Source organism: Brienomyrus brachyistius, unplaced genomic scaffold, assembly GCF_023856365.1.
Source record: "Brienomyrus brachyistius isolate T26 unplaced genomic scaffold, BBRACH_0.4 scaffold907, whole genome shotgun sequence".
NCBI classification, from domain to species: Eukaryota; Metazoa; Chordata; class Actinopteri; order Osteoglossiformes; family Mormyridae; genus Brienomyrus; species Brienomyrus brachyistius.
Window position 1 is genome coordinate 34092 of NW_026043182.1, and position 17686 is coordinate 51777.

The window sequence follows — 17686 nt, forward strand, 5'->3', positions numbered from 1 at the left end:
CTTTCCATTAGCTTTGGAACCATTTATCACTGCTTGCAGTTATATTTAAGGTTCCAAAGCACGAAGTGCAATGGAACCTTATTGTTTTTCTTAGGATTATTATTATTATTTTTCTGCCCTAAAACTGAATGTACAGCCTAAACCGTAAGTGCTAGAATTATGAAACTTGGTAGGATGATGTCAATTCCTCCCCGCTACTCAGATCATCCGACCCAACCATGTCGGCCAGATGGGGGCGCCGTGGCGCCCTCTAACGCGTTTTGATTGATATCTCCTGTCCTGTTAGTCCTATAATTGAAATTCATATTTCTACTGATAGAGACATCCTTGCCCTACCAACTTGCCATTTGGACTATTAAGCTCCGCCTACTTAGATTTTTTGCTAATTTGCATAATTTGCAAAACCTACTTTTGCTTGTAATTCCTACACCGTCTGACGGAATCAGACAAATGAGGTATCAAACCGATCAGGTCTCTGAGCTGATGAATACTAATTCAAATAACCCTGATATTGGTCTATCATACAGCCACTAGCCACGCCCAAAAACTACCTAAATTTAGCTAGTATTTGTCTGACTGTTATAACTTGGCCATACCCTAGCCTACCTTCACCAAATTTTAAATCCTATCCCCGTACCCCATTCTGGGGACACTGTTGAAGGCGGGCCGCATTTCGTCAATAGGGGGCGCTACAACTAAAAACTGCCAATATCTCCTGACTTCCTTGACCGATCCAAATGAAATTTGGCATACATGTACTACTCTGAAGCCTGAGGTCAGGTATCTATCAGGGCAGTCATTAATCATAAAACCCTAGCCACCATCAGCCAATCAAAATCAAGCAGCATTCTGACAGGCCTTTGACAGGCTTAACAACAGCTGATCTGAACAAAAATAGGCTTGTACATTTGTCTCCTAACCACTAGCAATCCCTGCGAAGGCCACACCAATTGTCCACATGGGGGCGCTACAGTGACAGGATTTGCATTTCTGCTTATTTCTATTGAACTGTTAATGATAAAATTGAGATTTGTTACTTATCTAATGCACTGGCCCATGCCAAATTCAAAGCCATGTAGAACTTCATCCTATCTCTTTCCGCTTTTGCGTATTTTATAGGAGTCTAAAAACATGACATTTCGTTAACCTCCTTGGATTTTCAACCAACCTATGTAATTCTGATATCATTCAAATCAGGAGACAGTCCTGGTATACAATTATTCAAAAAATCCTAAACTTTCTATAAGGTACGGCGACCAGCCACATCCAGACCATACAGGTGCTACGCCCGCTTCAATCAGACAGCTGTATCTCAGGCCTGCCTCAGCCAATCACGACCAAACTTGAATAAGTCATCAAGGACGGTAGTGGGTAAGGGCCCTCCAAATTTGGTGCCGATCGGTCAAACGGGGGCGCTACAGCAATGCAATATGTGTCTCTAAACCTGCAAAACCAGTGAAAGTGACATTTATCTCATTTCTGTTCAAGTCTCATATTACTGGTAAAAATCCTTTGTACTGCAAGTTCTGTGAGTCATGCCAAATCAAGATATATGTATTGCATAATAACAGTCATCTGCATTCCCTTGTGATATTTAAAAACGGATTAAATGAAATATTCCTATAACTTTAACAATCTACACCCCATGTAAGTGATTCTGGTGTCAAGTCAATCAAGACACTGCCGTCAGGGATGATTATTAAAAAATACCTGACCTTTCTGTATAATATGGCCACCAGCCACACCCAACCTGCATCATTTATAAGCCGATTTCAATCAAACAGCTAAATCTCAGGCGTGCTTCATCCAATCCTCACGAAATTTGATCCACTTATGTAGCACTGGTCTACAGACATACCCTCAAACTTTGATGCCGATCGGTCAAACGGGGGTGCTATGGCCACTATCTGTATACTCCTAAGATCCACCTTAGGTCAAACAGCTAAATCTCAGGCTTGCTTCATCCAATCCTCACAAAATTTCACCCACTAATGTAGCACTGGCCCACAGACAGACCCTCCAACTTTGATGTCGATCAGTCAAACGGGGGCGCTATGGCGACTGTTCATATGTGTCTAAGAGCAAACTTGGCTGAGAAGGCCTAAAAATATTGAATAGAATTTATCCATGGAGCGCAGGCTCCACCTGCTGTCCAAACCATTTCAATTCCTATTTCAATCAAACAGCTAAATCTCAGGCATTCTTCATCCGATTCTCACCAAATTTTACCCACTAATGTAGCACGGCCTCCCAGAGAGACCCACCAACTTTGGTGCCGATCAGTCAAACAGGGGCGCTACAGCCACTGTTCATATGCCATCATCCCAAACCATATATTCAGTCAAGCTCAGGCACTTCACCAGACAGATCTACATTGGTGATATTTCTCCTAAGCAGGTGCAATTACATTTTCCTCCTGTTTCTCATCCACCCTTTTTCTTATCCTAACTAAACGTTTCTACTGTAACATCAACATGTCAGATCTCATGCTATTGTAGTACTGTTTCCTACTTTCTGACTATTTAAATGCATTGGCCAGCAATTACAGTCTCTATTTCATGTCCTATTATTATTGAACTTTTCATTTTATGCCATTGAACTTTTCATTTTATGCTGTGTACTCCATGTCTACCCACTTATTCTGTCCATTAGCTTCTCATGCTATCGTAGTAGTATTTCCTACTTTCTGACTATTTAAATGCATTGCCCAGCAGTTACGGTCTCTATTTTATGTCCTATTATTATTGAACTTTTCATTTTATTCCATGTACTCCATTTCTACCCACTTATTCTTTCCATTAGCTTTGGAACCGCTTATCACTGCTTGCAGTTATATTTATGTTTATGATTTAAGTTCTGCATTTTAAGTATGTTTAAATACCTTATTTATGAAGGATGGCATAACATTGCGTTCTTAGTGCAGTCAGCCCATGCTAAGTCGGCTGCAGAGCTATTGTGCTAACTCATTTAAATATTGTTTAAATATAAAAGGCTGTTAATTTATCATTCCGGAACGAGATAATTGCTGTTATTTGGCGGTGTGTGATGTTTACCGGGAGTTCAATTTGGTTGTTGCAGAACCACACGTATATCCCCACGAAAGCAAGTTGCTCTTGTTAATAAAGGCTGGTGGAACGACGGACTGATGCATTCTGACCGATGCACACTCAGGGCTCATAACGCCATAAGCAAGCAACATTAATAGGCGGCACCTCCTTCTTCACAAGTCCCTCTAATGATTAAAATGCATCAGCAGCTGCAAAGCTATTCACAATCGGACGTGCCATCATCACCCACCTTCACACACAGACTGGGGAGCCCCTTTCAGTCCAGGCAGGAGACCAACACTGAGTCCCGATAAGTGCCAGGCGATGCACGCTCCGGTTAGTACTGAGTTCTCCCCCTTCCTTTAGGCCACTTAAAAAAAAAAATTGGTTCTCGTCCCCTCCCGACCCGCCGAAATGCCTCCGACCCGAATTTTTTTAAAATTTTTATTTCGTAAAAATCGCATGGAAAACGCCCAAGAATGACGAAATTTGAATTTCCCGTGCATTCCACATCGACGATTGTCGATTCGGAACCACTCGGGAACCCTCGGCGCAGATGCCGTTTTCCAGCCATTTTGTTTACACTTACTTTGAGTGGGGAAATTCTCGGATGTTTTCAAGAGGGTCCAGCTGCAGAAGACTGTAGAGTGGAACTCCACAGGAAATATGTCAGCTCCACAGGAAACACGTGATCTTTAAGAACGTAAAGTGGGGCTAATCTTTACGCCGTAAAATGGAGCTCCACAGGAAACACGCCATCTACACTGTGTTTGTACCAAGAGAGAGTCTGGACTAAGTCTTCGAACCTGAAGTAAGTTAAGCGACGCGACAAACATATAAAAATAATATCGTGTGCACACAATATTTGAGTCTAACGTTATGTTGCTTGACGAGCTGTTTTAGCACTTGTCATATAGAGCTGGCTTTCCATGAAAACGTTTAATGTTTACTTTAAAAAAAAAATGTATTTTTGCTCGTTTTGCTGCAAAGTCTTATTAACCATCTGACAGTTACGTGTATTTAGTTAGAAGCCGTAGGCGCAGTAATCCTTACACTTTGTATTGTGTTTTCTGATATTACAGTTGCCATTACATTAAAAGGAACATTGTTTTATAAACCAAATTGTAAACATGGATCCCCGTTTAAAAGCGGCTTTGCTTTTTCAAGGTATGTTGCATCCGATTTCATGCGCAGTGAGTTTGTTGATTTTTACTACATATTTTCGATAATCTTTATAACAAATTCTTTTAATAATTTCACCAACATGACAAGTAGATAGTAATAAGCATTGTTTTTAATAAACATCGTTTGTTGATCTCTGTGGTTTGTCTCAAGTTTTCAGTTTATTTTAGAGGCTTTTAATATTTTACTTAGACCTTTTTCATATGCATGCTATCAGTATGGAATAAATTGCTTAAATATAATTTCATTCAGTTGATTTATACTAGTATATTTTTGCTTACAGACAAAATTATACGGCGGTGCACACTACCATGCCGGGACAAGGTACATTGTCACCCGGACTTGGCTTCCTCCCTACAACTGTGAGCCACTTCAATCCCTTCCTGTAAGTACAAATTTTCCTGGGTGATTATTATTTAGAACTAGTGTAAGAGTACTTCATGTAAAATATTGATCTCCATTTCAGAATGATGCAGAGAGGAAGGACATTATTGTGTTCCCACTATGGACTCCTGGGCATTTTTAGCTTTGTGTATGTAGGAGCACATCAATACCATACAATACACTTAACCGAATAAAAGCCCAAAAGTCTGAGGATGTTAGGATTTTAAGATTTTATTGTAATTGTGTCAGTTACATCTTGGTACAGCTTTAATTTACGCATTTTAAGCCATGGGCAACTACTGTGAATCATTGACTGACTGTTATTGCAATGGCATTGCTTAACACCTTGAGTAACTGTCTCTTAGGTGATGAAGCCAGGTATAAAAGAAATGTTCTTTCTCGACTCATGATGTGCTAAGAAAAGGACATGATTTGGTGGCCACCAATATGTGTCACTCTTGAGGTCAATTTTCTGTTTATGTTAGTGTGCAGGAACCTGTTCAGTGTTCCAGGTTAAGTACATTTTAGATCACGTTCTGATCTATTTTGTGTTCAGCATGTCTTCAGTTTATTCAGTGAATTCACATGCTTACTTGACAGACCTGTACTGTGGAGTACAGCCTTTTGATTAAAAGGTGATACATCAGATGTTAAATCAGATATTTAAATAATAGTATTAAAACACCTAGAAGATGAGTTCTGACAGTAGAATTGGTTTATCCGATATAGTTACCAAATTATGTCATTAAATTGTCGTTATAATTGGGCAGTGCAGTTCAGTCTGAATAAATGTGTCAGCTAAATGCTGTAAATGTTAAAATATGATGAAACAGAAATTACAGAACTTCTGTAGAGGTTGATCAAGACTAAGCATATGAATGTACTTTCGGGTCAGTCCATGCCAAATCAACCAGGGGCTCCATGGGCATCATTCCTGGTTTTGATGAAAACTTGGTATTTAAAATTTGATCCTTATAGAGAACACTGGAAATTCCCCAAGTTTTATTGAAAAATTCTGATGCAGTCCAAAGTTATGGCCCTTTCAAATTTGGGTGCCACGCCCCTTTTTTGCACTCACGAATCACGCATGTAATTTGTAAGGGTTTTCAAGAGACCATATGTTCGCTTCTAAGCATGCTAGAGAGCTGAAAATTGCTCTCCTGGTATACTTTTCCCTGCTCTTTCAGAATCTGGCATTAAAATTAAGCTCACGGGAAGCACTTCAAAGCTATGGACTTGCAAACATCAGTTTTTGGTTCACTTTGGACTGCATCTGAATTTTTCAATAAAACTTGGGGAATTTTCAGTGTTCTCTATAAGGATCAAAATACCAAGTTTTCATCAAAATCAGGAATGATGCGCATGGAACTTTTCTGGACATTGGTTGATTTGGCACGGACTGACCCTTTCACATTTTGCTAATTGTGTACAGGCTGTGTTTTTAAGCCTGTTTATAAAGAGCATGCTGCTGCAGCATTAACAGTTAACAGTTGTTAACAATTAATACTTTATTTGTACTAGCAGTAAAGGTGGACCTTCATTAACGACGTCACTTCCTTGTTTAGGGCCTCGTTAGCATTCAACGGATTTGTTCGTTTAGTTAGAATGAGTAATGGCAGCAGAAGAGCTTGCAGTAAATATTTCTGCCTTAGCAGATGACATGGAAATTAATCGGGTATCAGCAGTAGATGCGTTTGATAGGTCGTTTGTGTTGTCACAGAGGGTAGAGGAACTTACAATCTTAACTGGACTTGATACGAGAAGGGTGCAAACTAATGTAGCTCAGGCGTTACATCAAGTCACGCAGTTGGTTACACGCAGATTGGGGAGACATGCCATCGAGATACCTGTGGTGGCCATTGAGGACACAAGGAAGTGACGTCGTTAATGAAGGTCCACCTTGATGAGCGGTCTGACAGTTGGGAATTGCAAATTGAGTTTTCTCCCGAACATGCAATGCAATTCCCGGGGACGCCATTGCCATTTGAATAAAGAGGCAACAAGCCCATGGTAATACGAAATGCAATTCAGTGATTTGTTATTCTATTTGTTATTCAAAATATTTTTAAATGAATTAAGGATTTCATAAGCACTTTGCACATTGAAATGCCGATTGCAGAATGTATTTTCAAATTACATGCACAGATTAAATATTGAAATGAAAAATGCGTGCTCTGATTGAATATTGAATTGACAATTGCCAAATGAATTTCCATTTGAGTAAAGAGGCAAAAAGCCCATGGCAAAACGAAATGCAATTCAGTGAATTGTCATTCTATTTTTTATTCAAAACATTATGAAATTAATTAAGGATTGCATAAGCACTTTGCACATTGAATTGCCGATTGCAAAATATATTTTCAAATTACATGCACAGATTAAATATTGAAATGAGAAATGCATGCTCTGATTGAATATTGAATTGACAATTGCAAAATGAATTGCCATTTGAATTTTTGTGCTTATAATCTTCCATACTTGTTCAGTCCAAGAGCCGTACGTTTGTATTTGGTTAACGTTTGCTCCCTTAACTGTAATCCTTTATTATGTTTATGATTTAAGTTCTGCATTTTAAGTATGTTTAAATACCTTATTTATGAAGGATGGCATAACATTGCGTTCTTAGTGCAGTCAGCCCATGCTAAGTCGGCTGCAGAGCTATTGTGCTAACTCATTTAAATATTGTTTAAATATAAAAGGCTGTTAATTTATCATTCCGGAACGAGATAATTGCTGTTATTTGGCGGTGTGTGATGTTTACCGGGAGTTCAATTTGGTTGTTGCAGAACCACACGTATATCCCCACGAAAGCAAGTTGCTCTTGTTAATAAAGGCTGGTGGAACGACGGACTGATGCATTCTGACCGATGCACACTCAGGGCTCATAACGCCATAAGCAAGCAACATTAATAGGCGGCACCTCCTTCTTCACAAGTCCCTCTAATGATTAAAATGCATCAGCAGCTGCAAAGCTATTCACAATCGGACGTGCCATCATCACCCACCTTCACACACAGACTGGGGAGCCCCTTTCAGTCCAGGCAGGAGACCAACACTGAGTCCCGATAAGTGCCAGGCGATGCACGCTCCGGTTAGTACTGAGTTCTCCCCCTTCCTTTAGGCCACTTAAAAAAAAAAATTGGTTCTCGTCCCCTCCCGACCCGCCGAAATGCCTCCGACCCGAATTTTTTTAAAATTTTTATTTCGTAAAAATCGCATGGAAAACGCCCAAGAATGACGAAATTTGAATTTCCCGTGCATTCCACATCGACGATTGTCGATTCGGAACCACTCGGGAACCCTCGGCGCAGATGCCGTTTTCCAGCCATTTTGTTTACACTTACTTTGAGTGGGGAAATTCTCGGATGTTTTCAAGAGGGTCCAGCTGCAGAAGACTGTAGAGTGGAACTCCACAGGAAATATGTCAGCTCCACAGGAAACACGTGATCTTTAAGAACGTAAAGTGGGGCTAATCTTTACGCCGTAAAATGGAGCTCCACAGGAAACACGCCATCTACACTGTGTTTGTACCAAGAGAGAGTCTGGACTAAGTCTTCGAACCTGAAGTAAGTTAAGCGACGCGACAAACATATAAAAATAATATCGTGTGCACACAATATTTGAGTCTAACGTTATGTTGCTTGACGAGCTGTTTTAGCACTTGTCATATAGAGCTGGCTTTCCATGAAAACGTTTAATGTTTACTTTAAAAAAAAAATGTATTTTTGCTCGTTTTGCTGCAAAGTCTTATTAACCATCTGACAGTTACGTGTATTTAGTTAGAAGCCGTAGGCGCAGTAATCCTTACACTTTGTATTGTGTTTTCTGATATTACAGTTGCCATTACATTAAAAGGAACATTGTTTTATAAACCAAATTGTAAACATGGATCCCCGTTTAAAAGCGGCTTTGCTTTTTCAAGGTATGTTGCATCCGATTTCATGCGCAGTGAGTTTGTTGATTTTTACTACATATTTTCGATAATCTTTATAACAAATTCTTTTAATAATTTCACCAACATGACAAGTAGATAGTAATAAGCATTGTTTTTAATAAACATCGTTTGTTGATCTCTGTGGTTTGTCTCAAGTTTTCAGTTTATTTTAGAGGCTTTTAATATTTTACTTAGACCTTTTTCATATGCATGCTATCAGTATGGAATAAATTGCTTAAATATAATTTCATTCAGTTGATTTATACTAGTATATTTTTGCTTACAGACAAAATTATACGGCGGTGCACACTACCATGCCGGGACAAGGTACATTGTCACCCGGACTTGGCTTCCTCCCTACAACTGTGAGCCACTTCAATCCCTTCCTGTAAGTACAAATTTTCCTGGGTGATTATTATTTAGAACTAGTGTAAGAGTACTTCATGTAAAATATTGATCTCCATTTCAGAATGATGCAGAGAGGAAGGACATTATTGTGTTCCCACTATGGACTCCTGGGCATTTTTAGCTTTGTGTATGTAGGAGCACATCAATACCATACAATACACTTAACCGAATAAAAGCCCAAAAGTCTGAGGATGTTAGGATTTTAAGATTTTATTGTAATTGTGTCAGTTACATCTTGGTACAGCTTTAATTTACGCATTTTAAGCCATGGGCAACTACTGTGAATCATTGACTGACTGTTATTGCAATGGCATTGCTTAACACCTTGAGTAACTGTCTCTTAGGTGATGAAGCCAGGTATAAAAGAAATGTTCTTTCTCGACTCATGATGTGCTAAGAAAAGGACATGATTTGGTGGCCACCAATATGTGTCACTCTTGAGGTCAATTTTCTGTTTATGTTAGTGTGCAGGAACCTGTTCAGTGTTCCAGGTTAAGTACATTTTAGATCACGTTCTGATCTATTTTGTGTTCAGCATGTCTTCAGTTTATTCAGTGAATTCACATGCTTACTTGACAGACCTGTACTGTGGAGTACAGCCTTTTGATTAAAAGGTGATACATCAGATGTTAAATCAGATATTTAAATAATAGTATTAAAACACCTAGAAGATGAGTTCTGACAGTAGAATTGGTTTATCCGATATAGTTACCAAATTATGTCATTAAATTGTCGTTATAATTGGGCAGTGCAGTTCAGTCTGAATAAATGTGTCAGCTAAATGCTGTAAATGTTAAAATATGATGAAACAGAAATTACAGAACTTCTGTAGAGGTTGATCAAGACTAAGCATATGAATGTACTTTCGGGTCAGTCCATGCCAAATCAACCAGGGGCTCCATGGGCATCATTCCTGGTTTTGATGAAAACTTGGTATTTAAAATTTGATCCTTATAGAGAACACTGGAAATTCCCCAAGTTTTATTGAAAAATTCTGATGCAGTCCAAAGTTATGGCCCTTTCAAATTTGGGTGCCACGCCCCTTTTTTGCACTCACGAATCACGCATGTAATTTGTAAGGGTTTTCAAGAGACCATATGTTCGCTTCTAAGCATGCTAGAGAGCTGAAAATTGCTCTCCTGGTATACTTTTCCCTGCTCTTTCAGAATCTGGCATTAAAATTAAGCTCACGGGAAGCACTTCAAAGCTATGGACTTGCAAACATCAGTTTTTGGTTCACTTTGGACTGCATCTGAATTTTTCAATAAAACTTGGGGAATTTTCAGTGTTCTCTATAAGGATCAAAATACCAAGTTTTCATCAAAATCAGGAATGATGCGCATGGAACTTTTCTGGACATTGGTTGATTTGGCACGGACTGACCCTTTCACATTTTGCTAATTGTGTACAGGCTGTGTTTTTAAGCCTGTTTATAAAGAGCATGCTGCTGCAGCATTAACAGTTAACAGTTGTTAACAATTAATACTTTATTTGTACTAGCAGTAAAGGTGGACCTTCATTAACGACGTCACTTCCTTGTTTAGGGCCTCGTTAGCATTCAACGGATTTGTTCGTTTAGTTAGAATGAGTAATGGCAGCAGAAGAGCTTGCAGTAAATATTTCTGCCTTAGCAGATGACATGGAAATTAATCGGGTATCAGCAGTAGATGCGTTTGATAGGTCGTTTGTGTTGTCACAGAGGGTAGAGGAACTTACAATCTTAACTGGACTTGATACGAGAAGGGTGCAAACTAATGTAGCTCAGGCGTTACATCAAGTCACGCAGTTGGTTACACGCAGATTGGGGAGACATGCCATCGAGATACCTGTGGTGGCCATTGAGGACACAAGGAAGTGACGTCGTTAATGAAGGTCCACCTTGATGAGCGGTCTGACAGTTGGGAATTGCAAATTGAGTTTTCTCCCGAACATGCAATGCAATTCCCGGGGACGCCATTGCCATTTGAATAAAGAGGCAACAAGCCCATGGTAATACGAAATGCAATTCAGTGATTTGTTATTCTATTTGTTATTCAAAATATTTTTAAATGAATTAAGGATTTCATAAGCACTTTGCACATTGAAATGCCGATTGCAGAATGTATTTTCAAATTACATGCACAGATTAAATATTGAAATGACAAATGCGTGCTCTGATTGAATATTGAATTGACAATTGCCAAATGAATTTCCATTTGAGTAAAGAGGCAAAAAGCCCATGGCAAAACGAAATGCAATTCAGTGAATTGTCATTCTATTTTTTATTCAAAACATTATGAAATTAATTAAGGATTGCATAAGCACTTTGCACATTGAATTGCCGATTGCAAAATATATTTTCAAATTACATGCACAGATTAAATATTGAAATGAGAAATGCATGCTCTGATTGAATATTGAATTGACAATTGCAAAATGAATTGCCATTTGAATTTTTGTGCTTATAATCTTCCATACTTGTTCAGTCCAAGAGCCGTACGTTTGTATTTGGTTAACGTTTGCTCCCTTAACTGTAATCCTTTATTATGTTTATGATTTAAGTTCTGCATTTTAAGTATGTTTAAATACCTTATTTATGAAGGATGGCATAACATTGCGTTCTTAGTGCAGTCAGCCCATGCTAAGTCGGCTGCAGAGCTATTGTGCTAACTCATTTAAATATTGTTTAAATATAAAAGGCTGTTAATTTATCATTCCGGAACGAGATAATTGCTGTTATTTGGCGGTGTGTGATGTTTACCGGGAGTTCAATTTGGTTGTTTGCAGAACCACACGTATATCCCCACGAAAGCAAGTTGCTCTTGTTAATAAAGGCTGGTGGAACGACGGACTGATGCATCCTGACCGATGCACACTCAGGGCTCATAACGCCATAAGCAAGCAACATTAATAGGCGGCACCTCCTTCTTCACAAGTCCCTCTAATGATTAAAATGCATCAGCAGCTGCAAAGCTATTCACAATCGGACGTGCCATCATCACCCACCCTTCACACACAGACTGGGGAGCCCCTTTCAGTCCAGGCAGGAGACCAACACTGAGTCCCGATAAGTGCCAGGCGATGCACGCTGCCGGTTAGTACTGAGTTCTCCCCCCTTCCTTTAGGCCACTTAAAAAAAAAAATTGGTTTCTCGTCCCCTCCCGACCCGCCGAAATGCCTCCGACCCGAATTTTTTTTAAATTTTTATTTCGTAAAAATCGCATGGAAAAACGCCCAAGAATGACGAAATTTGAATTTCCCGTGCATTCCACATCGACGATTGTCGATTCGGAACCACTCGGGAAACCCTCGGCGCAGATGCCGTTTTCCAGCCATTTTGTTTACACTTACTTTGAGTGGGGAAATTCTCGGATGTTTTCAAGAGGGTCCAGCTGCAGAAGACTGTAGAGTGGAACTCCACAGGAAATATGTCAGCTCCACAGGAAACACGTGATCTTTAAGAACGTAAAGTGGGGCTAATCTTTACGCCGTTAAAATGGAGCTCCACAGGAAACACGCCATCTACACTGTGTTTGTACCAAGAGAGAGTCTGGACTAAGTCTTCGAACCTGAAGTAAGTTAAGCGACGCGACAAACATATAAAAATAATATCGTGTGCACACAATATTTGAGTCTAACGTTATGTTGCTTGACGAGCTGTTTTAGCACTTGTCATATAGAGCTGGCTTTCCATGAAAACGTTTAATGTTTACTTTAAAAAAAAAAATGTATTTTTGCTCGTTTTGCTGCAAAGTCTTATTAACCATCTGACAGTTACGTGTATTTAGTTAGAAGCCGTAGGCGCAGTAATCCTTACACTTTGTATTGTGTTTTCTGATATTACAGTTGCCATTACATTAAAAGGAACATTGTTTTATAAACCAAATTGTAAACATGGATCCCCGTTTAAAAGCGGCTTTGCTTTTTCAAGGTATGTTGCATCCGATTTCATGCGCAGTGAGTTTGTTGATTTTTACTACATATTTTCGATAATCTTTATAACAAATTCTTTTAATAATTTCACCAACATGACAAGTAGATAGTAATAAGCATTGTTTTTAATAAACATCGTTTGTTGATCTCTGTGGTTTGTCTCAGGTTTTCAGTTTACTTTAGAGGCTTTTAATATTTTACTTAGACCTTTTTCATATGCATGCTATCAGTATGGAATAAATTGCTTAAATATAATTTCATTCAGTTGATTTATACTAGTATATTTTTGCTTACAGACAAAATTATACGGCGGTGCACACTACCATGCCGGGACAAGGTACATTGTCACCCGGACTTGGCTTCCTCCCTACAACTGTGAGCCACTTCAATCCCTTCCTGTAAGTACAAATTTTCCTGGGTGATTATTATTTAGAACTAGTGTAAGAGTACTTCATGTAAAATATTGATCTCCATTTCAGAATGATGCAGAGAGGAAGGACATTATTGTGTTCCCACTATGGACTCCTGGGCATTTTTAGCTTTGTGTATGTAGGAGCACATCAATACCATACAATACACTTAACCGAATAAAAGCCCAAAAGTCTGAGGATGTTAGGATTTTAAGATTTTATTGTAATTGTGTCAGTTACATCTTGGTACAGCTTTAATTTACGCATTTTAAGCCATGGGCAACTACTGTGAATCATTGACTGACTGTTATTGCAATGGCATTGCTTAACACCTTGAGTAACTGTCTCTTAGGTGATGAAGCCAGGGTATAAAAGAAATGTTCTTTCTCGACTCATGATGTGCTAAGAAAAGGACATGATTTGGTGGCCACCAATATGTGTCCACTCTTGAGGTCAATTTTCTGTTTATGTTAGTGTGCAGGAACCTGTTCAGTGTTCCAGGTTAAGTACATTTTAGATCACGTTCTGATCTATTTTGTGTTCAGCATGTCTTCAGTTTATTCAGTGAATTCACATGCTTACTTGACAGACCTGTACTGTGGAGTACAGCCTTTTGATTAAAAGGTGATACATCAGATGTTAAATCAGATATTTAAATAATAGTATTAAAACACCTAGAAGATGAGTTCTGACAGTAGAATTGGTTTATCCGATGTAGTTACCAAATTATGTCATTAAATTGTCGTTATAATTGGGCAGTGCAGTTCAGGTCTGAATAAATGTGTCAGCTAAATGCTGTAAATGTTAAAATATGATGAAACAGAAATTACAGAACTTCTGTAGAGGTTGATCAAGACTAAGCATATGAATGTACTTTCGGGTCAGTCCATGCCAAATCAACCAGGGGCTCCATGGGCATCATTCCTGGTTTTGATGAAAACTTGGTATTTAAAATTTGATCCTTATAGAGAACACTGGAAATTCCCCCAAGTTTTATTGAAAAATTCTGATGCAGTCCAAAGTTATGGCCCTTTCAAATTTGGGTGCCACGCCCCTTTTTTGCACTCACGAATCACGCATGTAATTTGTAAGGGTTTTCAAGAGACCATATGTTCGCTTCTAAGCATGCTAGAGAGCTGAAAATTGCTCTCCTGGTATACTTTTCCCTGCTCTTTCAGAATCTGGCATTAAAATTAAGCTCACGGGAAGCACTTCAAAGCTATGGACTTGCAAACATCAGTTTTTGGTTCACTTTGGACTGCATCTGAATTTTTCAATAAAACTTGGGGAATTTTCAGTGTTCTCTATAAGGATCAAAATACCAAGTTTTCATCAAAATCAGGAATGATGCCGCATGGAACTTTTCTGGACATTGGTTGATTTGGCACGGACTGACCCTTTCACATTTTGCTAATTGTGTACAGGCTGTGTTTTTAAGCCTGTTTATAAAGAGCATGCTGCTGCAGCATTAACAGTTAACAGTTGTTAACAATTAATACTTTATTTGTACTAGCAGTAAAGGTGGACCTTCATTAACGACGTCACTTCCTTGTTTAGGGCCTCGTTAGCATTCAACGGATTTGTTCGTTTAGTTAGAATGAGTAAATGGCAGCAGAAGAGCTTGCAGTAAATATTTCTGCCTTAGCAGATGACATGGAAATTAATCGGGGTATCAGCAGTAGATGCGTTTGATAGGTCGTTTGTGTTGTCACAGAGGGTAGAGGAACTTACAATCTTAACTGGACTTGATACGAGAAGGGTGCAAACTAATGTAGCTCAGGCGGTTACATCAAGTCACGCAGTTGGTTACACGCAGATTGGGGAGACATGCCATCGAGATACCTGTGGGTGGCCATTGAGGGCACAAGGAAGTGACGTCGTTAATGAAGGTCCACCTTGATGAGCGGTCTGACAGTTGGGAATTGCAAATTGAGTTTTCTCCCGAACATGCAATGCAATTCCCGGGGGACGCCATTGCCATTTGAATAAAGAGGCAACAAGCCCATGGTAATACGAAATGCAATTCAGTGATTTGTTATTCCTATTTGTTATTCAAAATATTTTTAAATGAATTAAGGATTTCATAAGCACTTTGCACATTGAAATGCCGATTGCAGAATGTATTTTCAAATTACATGCACAGATTAAATATTGAAATGACAAATGCGTGCTCTGATTGAATATTGAATTGACAATTGCCAAATGAATTTCCATTTTGAGTAAAGAGGCAAAAAGCCCATGGCAAAACGAAATGCAATTCAGTGAATTGTCATTCTATTTTTTATTCAAAACATTATGAATTAATTAAGGATTGCATAAGCACTTTGCACATTGAATTGCCGATTGCAAAATATATTTTCAAATTACATGCACAGATTAAATATTGAAATGAGAAATGCATGCTCTGATTGAATATTGAATTGACAATTGCAAAATGAATTGCCATTTGAATTTTTGTGCTTATAATCTTCCATACTTGTTCAGTCCAAGAGCCGTACGTTTGTATTTGGTTAACGTTTGCTCCCTTAACTGTAATCCTTTATTATGTTTATGATTTAAGTTCTGCATTTTAAGTATGTTTTAAATACCTTATTTATGAAGGATGGCATAACATTGCGTTCTAGTGCAGTCAGCCCATGCTAAGTCGGCTGCAGAGCTATTGTGCTAACTCATTTAAATATTGTTTAAATATAAAAGGCTGTTAATTTATCATTCCGGAACGAGATATTGCTGTTATTTGGCGGTGTGTGATGTTTACCGGGAGTTCAATTTGGTTGTTGCAGAAACCACACGTATATCCCCACGAAAGCAAGTTGCTCTTGTTAATAAAGGCTGGTGGAACGACGGACTGATGCATCCTGACCGATGCACACTCAGGGCTCATAACGCCATAAGCAAGCAACATTAATAGGCGGCACCTCCTTCTTCACAAGTCCCTCTAATGATTAAAATGCATCAGCAGCTGCAAAGCTATTCACAATCGGACGTGCCATCATCACCCACCTTTCACACACAGACTGGGGAGCCCCTTTCAGTCCAGGCAGGAGACCAACACTGAGTCCCGATAAGTGCCAGGCGATGCACGCTCCGGTTAGTACTGAGTTCTCCCCCTTCCTTTAGGCCACTTAAAAAAAAAAATTGGTTCTCGTCCCCCTCCCGACCCGCCGAAATGCCTCCGACCCGAATTTTTTTTAAATTTTTATTTCGTAAAAATCGCATGGAAAACGCCCAAGAATGACGAAATTTGAATTTCCCGTGCATTCCACATCGACGATTGTCGATTCGGAACCACTCGGGAACCCTCGGCGCAGATGCCGTTTTCCAGCCATTTTGTTTACACTTACTTTGAGTGGGGAAATTCTCGGATGTTTTCAAGAGGGTCCAGCTGCAGAAGACTGTAGAGTGGAACTCCACAGGAAATATGTCAGCTCCACAGGAAACACGTGATCTTTAAGAACGTAAAGTGGGGCTAATCTTTACGCCGTAAAATGGAGCTCCACAGGAAACACGCCATCTACACTGTGTTTTGTACCAAGAGAGAGTCTGGACTAAGTCTTCGAACCTGAAGTAAGTTAAGCGACGCGACAAACATATAAAAATAATATCGTGTGCACACAATATTTGAGTCTAACGTTATGTTGCTTGACGAGCTGTTTTAGCACTTGTCATATAGAGCTGGCTTTCCATGAAAACGTTTAATGTTTACTTTAAAAAAAAAAATGTATTTTTGCTCGTTTTGCTGCAAAGTCTTATTAACCATCTGACAGTTACGTGTATTTAGTTAGAAGCCGTAGGCGCAGTAATCCTTACACTTTGTATTGTGTTTTCTGATATTACAGTTGCCATTACATTAAAAGGAACATTGTTTTATAAACCAAATTGTAAACATGGATCCCCCGTTTAAAAGCGGCTTTGCTTTTTCAAGGTATGTTGCATCCGATTTCATGCGCAGTGAGTTTGTTGATTTTTACTACATATTTTCGATAATCTTTATAACAAATTCTTTTAATAATTTCACCAACATGACAAGTAGATAGTAATAAGCATTGTTTTTAATAAACATCGTTTGTTGATCTCTGTGGTTTGTCTCAGGTTTTCAGTTTATTTTAGAGGCTTTTAATATTTTACTTAGACCTTTTTCATATGCATGCTATCAGTATGGAATAAATTGCTTAAATATAATTTCATTCAGTTGATTTATACTAGTATATTTTTGCTTACAGACAAAATTATACGGCGGTGCACACTACCATGCCGGGACAAGGTACATTGTCACCCGGACTTGGCTTCCTCCCTACAACTGTGAGCCACTTCAATCCCTTCCTGTAAGTACAAATTTTCCTGGGTGATTATTATTTAGAACTAGTGTAAGAGTACTTCATGTAAAATATTGATCTCCATTTCAGAAT

At 38.9% G+C, this 17686-nt stretch overlaps 2 long non-coding RNA genes across 3 annotated transcripts; both read left to right on the plus strand.

Moving 5' to 3' along the window:
- Window positions 1-8138: 8138 nt before the first annotated feature.
- On the plus strand, window positions 8139-8928 carry LOC125729949 (uncharacterized). Its single transcript, XR_007390334.1, has 3 exons — window positions 8139-8179; window positions 8451-8535; window positions 8834-8928. It is a non-coding gene; the product is annotated as an uncharacterized LOC125729949 (long non-coding RNA).
- Window positions 8929-12467: 3539 nt separating this feature from the next.
- LOC125729948 (uncharacterized) lies at window positions 12468-17595 on the plus strand. Of its 2 annotated transcripts, none has more exons than XR_007390333.1 (3): window positions 12468-12508; window positions 12781-12865; window positions 17501-17595. It is a non-coding gene; the product is annotated as an uncharacterized LOC125729948 (long non-coding RNA). The 2 variants fall into 2 exon arrangements; XR_007390332.1 differs by lacking the exon at window positions 17501-17595 and adding an exon at window positions 13164-13258.
- The last annotated feature ends 91 nt before the right edge of the window (window positions 17596-17686 follow it).